Source organism: Salvia hispanica, chromosome 1 (assembly GCF_029641045.1).
Source record: "Salvia hispanica isolate PSC_SH4W2 chromosome 1, Shi_PSC_v1, whole genome shotgun sequence".
Lineage (NCBI taxonomy): Eukaryota > Viridiplantae > Streptophyta > Magnoliopsida > Lamiales > Lamiaceae > Salvia > Salvia hispanica.
Genome location: NC_142692.1, coordinates 44,402,354 through 44,415,545, shown reverse-complemented (window position 1 = coordinate 44,415,545; position 13,192 = coordinate 44,402,354). Strand labels below are relative to the sequence as shown.

The 13,192-nt window shown below is 37.7% G+C and overlaps 2 pseudogenes across 1 annotated transcript; one reads left to right on the top strand and one right to left on the bottom strand.

The window, feature by feature from the left end:
* Positions 1 to 1,186: 1,186 nt before the first annotated feature.
* On the top strand, positions 1,187 to 3,788 carry LOC125220118 (gallate 1-beta-glucosyltransferase-like; annotated as a pseudogene). Its single transcript, XR_016128981.1, has 2 exons — positions 1,187 to 2,281; positions 3,107 to 3,788. The product of XR_016128981.1 is annotated as a gallate 1-beta-glucosyltransferase-like (transcript).
* Positions 3,789 to 4,466: 678 nt separating this feature from the next.
* LOC148933900 (zeatin O-glucosyltransferase pseudogene) lies at positions 4,467 to 4,781 on the bottom strand (annotated as a pseudogene).
* Between the last annotated feature and the right edge of the window lie 8,411 nt (positions 4,782 to 13,192).

Below are 13,192 nucleotides of genomic sequence, written 5' to 3'. Positions count from 1 at the left end.
CAGCATCCCCACCACTACCACCACTGCTACCACCCGCGTTACTCATTGCTCGATGATGCTCTTGTACAGAAAGTTAGAGAGAGAGAAAACTCGTTAAAACAAGCGGTGCAAATGAAAATGAAACTAAAATCGCGTTTATATAGGTATTTAAAAAAAAAAAAAAAACGAAAATCGGCGCTGGCCTTTCGGGCCGCCACAATGGCGGCCAGCGCATCGGCCAGCGCCACGCCACCGGCTAGCCCACGCCGAAAATTTTGCCGATTTGCCGCTTGCCGCCTCCAATGGTTCGGCTAGCCGAACGGCTAGCGACGTGAATCGGCTAGCCGGCATTGGAGATGCTCCTACTCTTTTACTCATTTCACCACTGAAGCACCGTTCTAGCTTCTTTTGCTGCCAAATGGAGGGGTTCTCCAGCGGCGATCAAGCAAACGGATGGTGCTGGAGCGGCGGGCTGGCGATTGAGTTTGGGGCTGGAGCAGGCTTAGGGGGACGAGGGAGAGCACTGCGACAGGATTGCAACAAATTCAAATTAAATGTACCGGCTGAACCGATTTCCGGTTTCCGGTCAAACTGGGCTGGGCGGCTTAACCTAGTCAAAACGGCTCAACCTCAAGACGGTTTAACATGCTCAATCGGACCGGACAGTACACCGATTTGTGGCCGAATCGGTCGGTCCGATCCGATTTTTAAAACACTGAATGAGACAATGAAATGACATTCCTATCTATATTTCATTCTCATGCTTGGTAGTATTTTTTTTCCTCTTAGGCCTTAGGAATCATTGTTCCATTCCACATGAGAATAGTCATTCTGATCCTTCCATTAGCTAAGGAATAATCATTCCATTCCATTTCATTCTCCTTTCTTCTTATTTTAAATTTTAACAAAATTAAACATATTATCTTATTTTCTTATTTTAAATTTAATATCATCTCAGTTTTATAATAAAATTAAAATTAAAATTTTTAATAATTGTAAAAAATAACACACACGCCACATATGCACACACTCATTTACGTGTATTGTACAAAAGAAATATGATCCAAAATATTTGGCAAAAGTCTTTGTGAATAAATATCTATTTTAGTAGAATCAATTAAGGAATAACAATTTCATTCTATTTGTATTCCTTGCTGCGCTTACCAAACACAAGAATGGAATTAATTGTCATTTTATTCTCATTTTCATTTCATTCCATTTCATCATACGAAGAAGCCTTTTAGGTGTTGTCTCCCTCTAAGTTGCCTCCAACTCATGCAGCTCCACCACAAACCCTATAGCTGGTGGTGGACCAATATTTTAACTTTCTTGATAATGATTCCCCTAATCTCTCCCCATATTGTGAAATCATACAAGCACTTGCTAAATTATTAACAAGAACAAAACAAAAAAGTAGATATGGCAGCAAATAGCGGGAAAAACATCCATGCATTCATGGTCTCCTTCCCGGGACAAGGCCACGTCAACCCCCTCCTCCGCCTCGGCTGCCGCCTTGGGCGCCCTCATCACCTTCTGCACCCCCGAAGCCGCCGGCGTCAGCATCCGCAAGGCCAACAACATCACCGACGACGGCAGCCCCACCCCCTGCGGCCGCGGCGCCATCCGCTTCCAGTTCTTCGACGACGGCTGGGACTTCAACAGTCCCAGCCGCGACGACTTCCGAGCCTTCCTCGCCCAGATCGAGGCAGCCGGAAGAGTAAAGCTCCCCCAATTGATCCGTAAAGAGGCCGAAGCGGGCCGTCCGGTCTCGTGCCTCATCAACAGCCCATTAATCCCGTGGATGTCCGACGTGGCGGAGAGCCTCTCCATCCCCAACGCGGTCCTCTGGACTCAGTCGTGCGCGTGCTTCTCCGAGTACTACCATTACCACAACGGCCTCGTGCCTTTCCCGACCGCGCAGGAGCCGGAGATGGACGTCCAGCTCCCGCGCATGCCGCTGCTAAGACACGATGAGTTTCCTGAAAGCTTGCATCCGAGGAGTCCGCACGATTTTCTGCGGGACACCATCTTGGGGCAGTTCCGTAATTTGTCGATACCCTTCTGCGTGTTGATGGATACTTTTGAAGAGATGGAAGGTGAAAACATTGAATACATGTCTCGAATTATTGGCCGTCCCATTAGAACTGTGGGCCCGCTATTTAAGGAGATGGAATTGGGATCGGAATCTAAGGCGTTGCGCGCCGACTTCTTTAAGGCGGAGGATTGCATCGAGTGGCTAGATTCGAAGCCGCCACGGTCGGTGGTCTACATATCGTTCGGGAACGTCTTGCACCTGCAGCAGGTACATTTTTTTAACTACTCTGCTACTATTACAAATTCTAATTTTCTTTTTTGGAATTAAACTTTTATTAGTATTAGTAATATTTTAGGCGCGGTGGGGTTGCATACAGTATTAAGATTGACAATCATGGATCTTGGTTTACTGCTCCTACTTATTTTTCACTAAATCTTATCAGGTCCATAAATGAGAATATTTTTCGTAGACGGAGGAATTATTATTAACATAATGTATAAAGTAATATTATTATTAACATAGTCAATCAATGACATAAAAACAAATTTCAGTTTAATTTTGTGATGGTATCTCATGGACCATTATTCATTAATCTCTCGACCACATCTTATTACTCTATGTAAGAATGAAATGTTCCCTTTTTTGAATGTGTCATTAAGAATGAAATATTTAATAAAATGAAAACAATATATTTCTATTTTTTTTTCTCTTACTTTATTTTTCATTCATTAACAACACTACAAAATATCTAGTATTTCCTCCGTTATATAGTAATAGAGGCGTTTCTTTTCGGCACGAAGATTAAGAAAAATTGTGTTAGGTGAGTTAATTAAAGGGAGAATAAAGTGGAAAACAAAAAAAGGTTAGAGATGAAAGAGAGAAAAAAGTAAGAAAGAGTAAAGTAGATGTGGAAAAATGTGTTGACTTTTACTAAAAAAGAAAATGACTCTATTACTATGAAACGTACCAAATAATACCAAAATGACAAAGTGACTCTATTACTATAGAACATAGGAAGTACTATATAAAATATTTGAGTCAAGCTGGCTCTATAGTCAAAATTATATTTGTGGGTCCCCAATTGCTTTGCAGGAGCAGGTGGACGAGATAGCAAACCGGCTAGCAGAGTCGGAGGTGGGCGTTTCTGTGGGTGGTGAGGCCGCTGCCACGGGAGAAGAACTGGAAGCCGCATGTTCTACCGGAGGGCTTTTTGGACAAGGTAGGGGAGAGGGGGAGGAACGTGCAGTGGAGCCCGCAGGAGGAGGTGCTGGCCCACCCCTCCACGGCCTGTTTCATGACGCATTGTGGATGGAACTCAACTATGGAGGCGTTAGCGAGTGGGGTGCCGGTGGCGGCGTTCCCGCAGTGGGGTGATCAAGTGACCAATGCCAAGTTTATGGTTGATGTTTTCAAGGTCGGGGTGAGGATGTGTAGAGGGGATGCGGAGGGGAGGATTGTTCCCCGGGATGAGGTGGCGAGGGTGCTGGAGGCAGTGGTCTGTGGGCCCCGGGCGGAGGAGATTAGGGTGAATGCGCTTAAGTGGAAGAAGGCGGCGGAGGCGGCGGTGGCTGAGGGAGGCTCGTCTTATATGAATATGCAGTGTTTTGTTGAGGAGGTTGCACGCTTTGATTTGGTGCCAAATTAAAATGAATGGTAAATACTAGTAGTACTATGGTGGAAGTGTTGGAATGTTAAATAAAATCGTTAGTGTTGTTATGGATTATTATTGTACTACTTAATTAATTTCGTTAATGGAGCAATTGATTTCATTTTCTGCTGTGTGCATGAATGTGTACATGTAAACGATTTCAGCACGTTTGGTTATAAAATCTCTATATATATAAAAGATGAATTTTGGGACATTTTGAAAAACTAGTTTATGAATTGAAAAAATTATTAAATTTTAAAGTTAGTAACGGCCATATTTAACATGTTAAATTAAATTATTTATAATTATCGTTTAGTTATAGAATAGAGTAAAGACCAAAACTGGTCCTGAACATATGACCATTTTATGATTTTGGTCCTAAACTTTATCTTTTGGATTTTTTAGTCCTGCACATTAATCGGATCACAATTGGTCCTCTGTCAATAGTTCCGTTAATTTTATAACAGTCAACGAGTCTAACCCAATTTTGACCAAATTAGACTTTTAATTCTGATTTTTAAACCACTAATTAATTCTCTAATTATTTTAGTAAATATTCATTTAAAATCAGAAATATATAATAGAATCTCATACAATAAAAATTGTTTAAATACTCATTACAGTTAAATGATTATAAATAAAAAGAAAAAAAGAAGAAGAACAAAATGGATTCACACAAGAAATCGACTCAAACAACATAACCATTAAAAGAAATCGACTCAAACAACATAGCAATTGAAAAAATCGATCCAAACAACTTAGACAATTAAAAAATCGATTCAAACAAGAAAGCTTGTAAGTTCATTAAAGCTCATGTTCGCCTAATATGATCAATAACACATCCATCTCAAGCCGCGACGCGCCGCCTTCCTCCGTCGCCCCACGGACGACGGCAGCCATCTCCTCCGCCCTCTTCCTGATCTCGTCACCCTCCTCCGACGCAAGAGCCTCCTCACAGCATCCTCCACCATCTCCGCCGTCACAACCTCGCCCACCGGCAGCGAGCACCTCCGTGACGAGAACGGCGTTGATGGGCTGATCTGAATGCATCGGCCAGGCGGCGATCGGAACTCCCATCTTGATGCTCTCGTTCCACGAATTCCAACCAGAGTGGCTCATGAAGCCGCCCGTGGAGGGATGCGCTAAGATCTCTGGATGCTAAGAACCCTAATTCTTTTATATATTTCTGATTTTAATCGAATATTTACTAAAATAATTAGGGAATTAATTAGTAACTTAAAAGTCAGAATTAAAAGTATAATTTGGTCAAAATTGGGTTAAACCCATTGACTGTTATATGATTAACGGAACTATTGACGGATGACCAATTGTGATCCGATTTGAAATATGCAGGACCAAAAAATCCGAAAAATAAAGTTTAGGATCAAAATCGTAAAATGGTCATATGTTCAGGACCAGTTTTGACCTTTACTCTATATAATAATTAAAATCATTAAAATGCCTTTGAACTTTTAACCGATTTAATTTCGGTATATTTATAATTGGTATAAATTGAGCCATTTTCCATGACCGAACATTATTTATTGATTAATGAACGTTTTTGGAAGAGAGAGGAATAACTGGTATGAAATGAATCGTTTTCCATGATTGAAAATTAATTATTGATTAATGGACATCTAAAATTTGCCATTATTATATTGAAAGGCCAAATAAATTATGACACATTTATTATTAATTTAATTTATAATAAATTCCATAAAACGGTACCTGCTGCTGCTACTGCTACTATTACTACTACTACTACTACTGCTACTGCCGCTGCTACTGCCGCTGCTACTGCGCCGCCGCCGGCACCACCACCACCACCACCACTGCTGCTACTGCTACTGCTACTCCTACTGCCACCACCACCACCACAACTGCCGCCACCACCACCACCACCACCACCGCCACCACCGCCGCCGCCGCCGCCGCCGCCGCCGCCGCCACCACTTGACACTGTTTGCCATTTTGGTCCGTCCCCCATTACTTGACACACTTCACCTTTTCCATTTTTGGTAGTGGACCCCATATTCCATTAACTCATTCCTACTTACATTTATTATAAAACTAATACTTTAAAAATAGGACCCACATCTCACCAACTTTTTCAACACACTTTCCATTACATTTCTTAAAACCCGTGCCAGGTCAAACCGTGTCAAGTAATGGGGGACGGAGGGAGTACATTTTTTTATTTGTGGTAATTATTAATTTCAATGGTTAATTCTGATTTATTGTAATAAGCCACACATTTTCATTAAATTTGTGGTAATTCATGTATTGTGTTTACAAATAATTATTACTGAATTAGTTCTTAATAAATTGTATTTGACATTTGCATTATTTCATTTATTTGTTGATGGTATTTTACACAAATTCTACTTTATGCAGAGGAAAGTTTCGTGCCACTATTTATCAATTTAATAAAACAAAGTTTCAGTTATATATAATAGTGAATAATTTTTTTTCTATTATTTTATTTATGGTACCATTTCACGAGTAAACAAAGTTTAGAATTTAATTTAATTTTTTTTTATCAACTTCTCTGTTGGAAACCCTAAAACAATAATTGGTCTTCTTTATTTTCTTGTCCAGCCAATTGTAGCGGGCCATTAGAAATTAGGGGCTTCGTGTTTTGACCTTTTATGCGTGTGCAAGTCAAATACATTTACTTTTATTTTTCTTAAAACATATTCATCTACTATTAGATTATAAATGGACAATTAGAAATAGTTATTATGAGTAGTGAATATTTAAAATTTTTAATTTATTTTGTTGATTATAAAGAAGTTTTTGCAAAATTAATACTACTATTAGGAATATTTTATTATTATATGCTAATTTTATTTTATTTATTTTTATCTTAATGTATTTGTGATTTTTAGAGTCTATGTAATCATATTATTTCTCATTCTATTCGATTAATTAATTCATAACTTAAAGTTACAATAAGAAAAATAATATGAGTCGTGCAACGCACGGGTGTGATATTAGTTTACACTAATACTCCTAATTACTCTCTCTGTCCCTAATTAAGAGTCACACTTTTTCATTTCAGACCGTCTCCAATTAAGAGTCACATTTCATTTTTACTATAAATAGTAAGTAGGTCCCACATTCCACTAACTCAATTCACTCACATTTTATTATAAAATCAAATAAAAAATATTTCACATTCCATTAACTTTTTCCACCAACTCTTTTTTACATTTCTTAAAATTCGTGCCCGGTCAAAGTGTAACTCTTAATCTGGGACGCAAGAAGTATTTGTTTTACTAAATGAATGACAAATTAATTCAATTTTTTACATTTTTTGGACGCTTCCATTTGCATTCTCTAATTTTAGTTGGGATACTAATAAAAAGGACGTTTTTGAAAGTGTTGGTGGTATATTTGGAAATACAAAATAGCGTCCTTGCTTGCACTAACAAATGTCCTTAGCAAATTTTTTTGCTGTAGTGTCTGGACGATAATTAACCAACGACAACTATTAAATATCTTAAATCTTGTCCAACCGTGATTTGATAATGTTTCTACCAACTAGCATGTGAACGACTCTACATAGCCGTCGATATTAAAAATTTGTAAAAAACTGCATTTTTATTACTTGATTTTTTCATTGAAATAACTTGGAGTAATGAAATCAATCGTTGTTGACAAAATAAATATTATATAAATTAAAGAGAAATGAAGTTCATTCAATATACTACTCTATTTTTATTAATGATGCTATCGAAGTTTCTCTCGAAGTTCTATGTGGATTTAATGATGTTGAGTGTGATTTGGGTTTGTTAGATGCTTCTCGCAGCTGGTAGTTATTAGGATCTAGTAGATCTAACTTGTTTAACATTTAATTCCATGGATCCATACTATTTCGTGTTATAATTTATCAAATCTGGTGTTCTTAGTTTTGGATCTGCATAATTATGGTTTGTTTCTGTTCGTATGTCCTTTCGCTTAGTCCGTTAGCTTAGATCCAGTAATTCATAGCTTAAATTTGCATTGTTTATCTTGTTTTGAAGCATGCTCTTGTTTTGAATCAACATATAAATTATTCATATTCCATTCCACTCCTATATCATTTGTAGTTGCCAAGCATATGAATGTAATAAATCAAGTAATAACAATTTCATTCCCTTTGTATTCCTTGATGCACATACCAAGCACAAGAATGGAATGAAATTGTCACTCTATTATATCTTCATTCCATTCTCTCATCATTCCATTCCGTCATACCAAGAAGCCCCTTAGAGGGCGTTCGGTTTACAAGATTTTATCCCGGGATTATATATGTAGTGTGTTTGGTTCATGATATTCAATCCCACAACGCAATCCTAGATGGACAATCATGGGATAATTAGTCATAGTTAATCCCTGCAACTAAAATAATCTCACAACTCAATCCTAGACCATTTTGGTACTATTTTATCCAGGAAACCGAACATCACATGTTGTCGAAGTATAACTGTCACGACTGATGCACTATATTTTAGCACTATTAAACCTGCAAGTATACAGAGTATATATAGTATAGCCAAAGGTCAGTACCAGGATATCGAACACGGGGAAGGCAAATACAAATTGTCTATCCTCTACTAGGACTCAGTAACTATTTGGAAGAACAGAAGGTTTTGGAAAACTTTGAAAACAGAAAACAATAGAAGACAATTAACAACTAAATGCGAGTAAAACACAGAGACAATCGATAGAGATAAGGGAATCCCAGGGATGTGCGTTCACAGTTATGGTTATACAAATTCCAAACTACAATACCCTAGCACAGTTATTACTTTGATAGGACGAGTCACCTAGCTTATGCTCATGCGATGCAAACGTTGATTACAAGATTAGGGTTGTCAATCCTAACACGTAACTCCGAAAGCTCCAAGACCCTTGAAAAGTCCCCACTCTCAATTAACAGTGCCGTTTTAAGGGAAGCTAACTGTAGCGTCTACTAAGTGAATCTAACTCGCTAGAATCTCTCACAGTTATGAAGCAAGCTATATTAAATCATACACAATTGTGTCACTCAATCATGCAGCATCAAAACTACTTAGGGAAGAAACTAAGTAAAAACAAAACGGATATTAAATAGAAAAATGAATTATATAATCAAAGTCGTTACTAACACATCCCTAGAATCCTATGAGTTTAGTTACACATGATGAAATAAGCTAAACACATGGATTGAAGGGAAGACAATTTGAACATAAAACTAAAGCAAATAAAACCCGTAGGTTGAATCCTTGTTGTTTTTGATGTTCTTGAAATCCTTCTCCAACTCCTTGCACAAGTGAAGTACTCTAGCTCTTGATCTCTATGATTTATTTTGCAAGTAGAAGCTCTCTCTTTTTGATGAAGCTTGAGGTCTTATTTATAGGGGAAAGTCAATCCTTGTTGTAGAAGGAAAAGATCTTCAAAATATGGTAAATCTTGGAGCAAATCTAGGGCATCTTGGATTCGTCGCCTTTCTCCGGCGGGCCGCCGCACCTTGGCCGGCGGTCGCCGCGTTGGAGTCCAGAGAGTCTGACATAAAAAATGGACCAAATAACGACCTTAAAATAGTGCAAAATCCGAGCGTATCAACTACCATCCTTTTTACGGTTGATAAATGCAAGTGGTCGCAACTAAAGGGACTTTAAGAAAAGGGAAACAATCTAGGGTTTCAACAAAAGAGTATGACCAAATATATAATATTCAAATATCAGAGGAAAAATCAGAGTGATACTTGGCATTTAATCCAAAGTCGATACTTATCATCATTAATAATCCAAAAGTAAAAGGTGCTCGAAACATAATTTAGAAAAATAGTCATGGTTCAACGGTAGCAGTCAAGAGAAAGAGTGCCATCGTGTCTTCATACACGACGACACTCAAAATCCAAATAAAAACCAACAAGTCTTCAATTCAAGCTCAACACCACCCAGCTCGTCGCTGCTCAACCTAGGGAAAACACATGCAGGACTGAGTACTATAAAGTACTCAGTGGACTCATGCTGAAAACAATTATAAAAAATAGTTATATTTATTATCATGCCATTGTCAGGTAACCATCAGGGTTTTAGCTTTTGAAAGGCCCGAGGCACCAAAATATTTCATCATTCAAATATCGCCGCTGCGCAGCCATTTTCCCATAGACGTTTACCATATCTGCTCATACATGATTTGGAATGTGGCTACAAACCAAGTCACTAGACCGGCAACCCGTACGCTAGCACACGGTCTACCATAGGTGTACACTAATCCAAGTAGGGTTTGCGGCCCTACAAGGACCCGAATTCGATTTAAATAGTAAATGTCAAAGCCATTTCAGATAGGCACGTTAAAACCAAGAATACGGCATGATAAACACATTCACATTTCATTCCCGTTGATAAACTAGTTAGGACATTATCCTTATTTAAAAGAGAGCCCACCTCGAGAACTTAATCCGAAATATATTCATTCCCTTGCGATCACGATTCACTTGCAAGATATCATCTCTGGAATTTAAAATAATACATAAATCAATATAAGGAATCAAGTAAATAAATAAGATGCATACGTCCTAAGACTTCGATTATTTTTATCAATTGGATTACGAATTTTCTCCGATTAGAAACTAAATTATTTCGATTAATTTCGGCCGCACATGTCCCCAACAATTTTTTGCAAAAAAATACTTGGTTCACACGGATTTAATTAACTCCATTCCAGCCCAAAAATAATTATAATAAATCAACTCAACTCGAATAAGAACCCAAGAATGAACACAAAATTAATCCAACAAAAAAATAGAACAACCACCTCTCAGCCCCAAAACAATTAAAAGTGCTGGCCCAAAAGAAATAAGGGGACAAGTACTCCCTCTTTAAATACACGTACACCCCCCATCTTCCACTTTTAAATCAACACAAAGAAATTTGGCCCAAGATCAAATTACATAACCAAAAATTCAAGTTAGATATATTACTCCTCTTTTAGAATCATACGTACACCTTACATCCCATTTTTAAAATAAATAATAAAGGGTTTAAAACAAGAGAGTCAAATACTCCCTTTCCCAAATCTATACACGTACCCTCCCATTCATTTTTTATTATAACGAAACAAACACCTAAGGAGTTTAGCATCTGTCTATAAATCTATCCATAATCTATAATTTATAATCTATAAATATATAAAGTCACAGTTTTAGCTATTCACTTTTGCCGCCAAACTTAATAACATTATAAAGTTTGAAAGGGTAAAGAAAGATCATTTTCAAATAAATAGAATTGAAATTATATACTCCCTCCATTTCTTAAAAATAAGGAGGTTTAAAACGGCACAGCTTTTAATACATAATTTGGTAAAGTAACAGAAAAGGAGAGGAAAAGTTGGTAAAGTAAGAGAGAGTATGAGAAAAATTAGTAAAGTAAGAGAGAGAAAAAAAAGTAATAGAATTAATGTTAGTGGATTATGGGGCTCACTTTATTAGTGGTATAAGTTGTAAATAAATGTGTTATTGCCTCTAAATACATGAACTTTCAACATTTTTTGAAATTTCTTCCGAACATTATTTTTTGAATATAAATGCATGAACTTTGAATTTTTCTGATTTTTCCTTAAATGATAAAATTGAAGCTGACGTGGTGACTAAAATTAAGGCAATGCACTAAAACGACGTAGTTTCGATTTAACTATTTTTTTTTTTAAAAAAAAACCCACTTCATCAGTTTCCCACTAAAAATGATCCACCACAATAAAAAAAAAGAGTATAGGCCAAAATTGGTCCTGAACATATGTCCATTTTATCATTTTGGTCATAAACTTTATCTTTTGAATTTTTTGGTCATGTACATTTCAAATTGGATTACAATTGATCATCCGTTAACAATTCCGTTAATATTTAACCGTCAGCAATTTTAATAACAATTTTGACTAAATTAAGCAATTTTCGACTTGGGTAATTATCCCCTTTCCAACTCAACTACGAAGATGAGAAACAAAGGCAAGGTCCACTGATAAGGCTAATTTCATGCATTGGTTATATGGTGAAAAGCGTTATAATTTGCTGGGTCTAACACGTTTCCTAAGCCAGGTGTGTGAAAAATATCGCTAGATCGAGGAAATGCTGAAGGAGATGGTCTGGCAAAGGAATGAAGCGAAGTGAGCAGAATTCAAAAGAAAAGAAGGCGTGACGGAGGGAGCCAGTGGCTGAGGGCAACAAAGTCTATCTATACCTCGCTGGGCCCCACTCCAACGCCTATATATAGAAGAGCATGCAACGCACATCATATCACTTTTTTCACTCTCTTCTTAGCTCACACACATTACAAACACTTGGGAATGGGAGATCTGGGGTAGTCGGGTACGAAGGGTTACTTTTCTTTAGAAGTTTCGCAGTTGCAACACCGTCCGAGTGTGGACGAAGATACAATCTCTCTTAATTTCAGTTGTTTTACTCGTTTTGCTGTCGAACTTCACTTTTGGGAGTCGACTTGGTTGTTGATGATACTCGTTACCTTTTCACTTTGGTTGATTTGCGTTTAGTTGTTAATTTTCAAGTTGATTTACGTAGATCTCGTTGCTGGAAGTTTATTTTTACAAATATTATGTCAATCTCTGTTTTATTTTGATGTTGTGGTGTTTGATATGGGAACTCGGTGATAGATCCGTGGTTTATTGACTGATTGGAGGTTGTTGTTCGAATCTGAAGTGATGAAGTGTTTCTGTTGGTTGGAGTTTGTGTTGGACGCTTGGATCCGGAGTGGATTTAGCGTCTGAGGTTGGATCCGAAGTGAGAAAAGGAAGTTGATAGATGGATTTGAGTTTTCTTCTTGTTTTCTGTTTTACTTCGTCTAGCGTCTGCAAATCTGTTTAGTTCTTCGTTGATTATGCATAAATTTGACCGAGATTTAGTTTGCTCTGTTTTGATTTCGTTCATGTTGATTTCCTTATGAGTTTTTAAGCAATTTGGTTGTAGAAGATGATGTCGCTGTTAGTTAGTACTAGAGTTAGTTATTCTGCCAGCTTTTCGTACGTACTCTGCTTTTTCAGTCATGGTCCCCACAGTCAGTTTGTTTCCTAGGTCTAGGTAATTAGAGTAGTTTTCTTAGATCAAGTGTTGAGCAGTTAATTTCCTTTGCAACGTTTTCTTATAATTTCGCCTAGGTCTAGCTATTAGCTTAGGAGTTTTAAGATTCCCAAGTCAAGTTTAATTTATTTTCTTCAACCCAAGAAAAAAATGCGTGGCAGCAGCCAACACCAAAAACAAACTCAAATCCTTGAACATGAGTATTACGCATCCTTCTCTGTGGGATCGATCCCTACTTCCCTGTACTAGGTTTAGTAAAGTGGTTGAGGGTTTTTGAAAGAAGTGCTCTGTGTGTCCGACGACCAGGATTTCCTGCGACCAACGAGTTCCTAGACCGCGTGATCTAGTGGATTTGCTGGACCTAGGGAACCTGTTATTTCCTTTTGAACACACTGTAAACACAAACCTACTTTCATCCACCCCTTCACTTCATCTTCTTCCCCTTCCTCTTCACCGTCTTCCCTCTCCT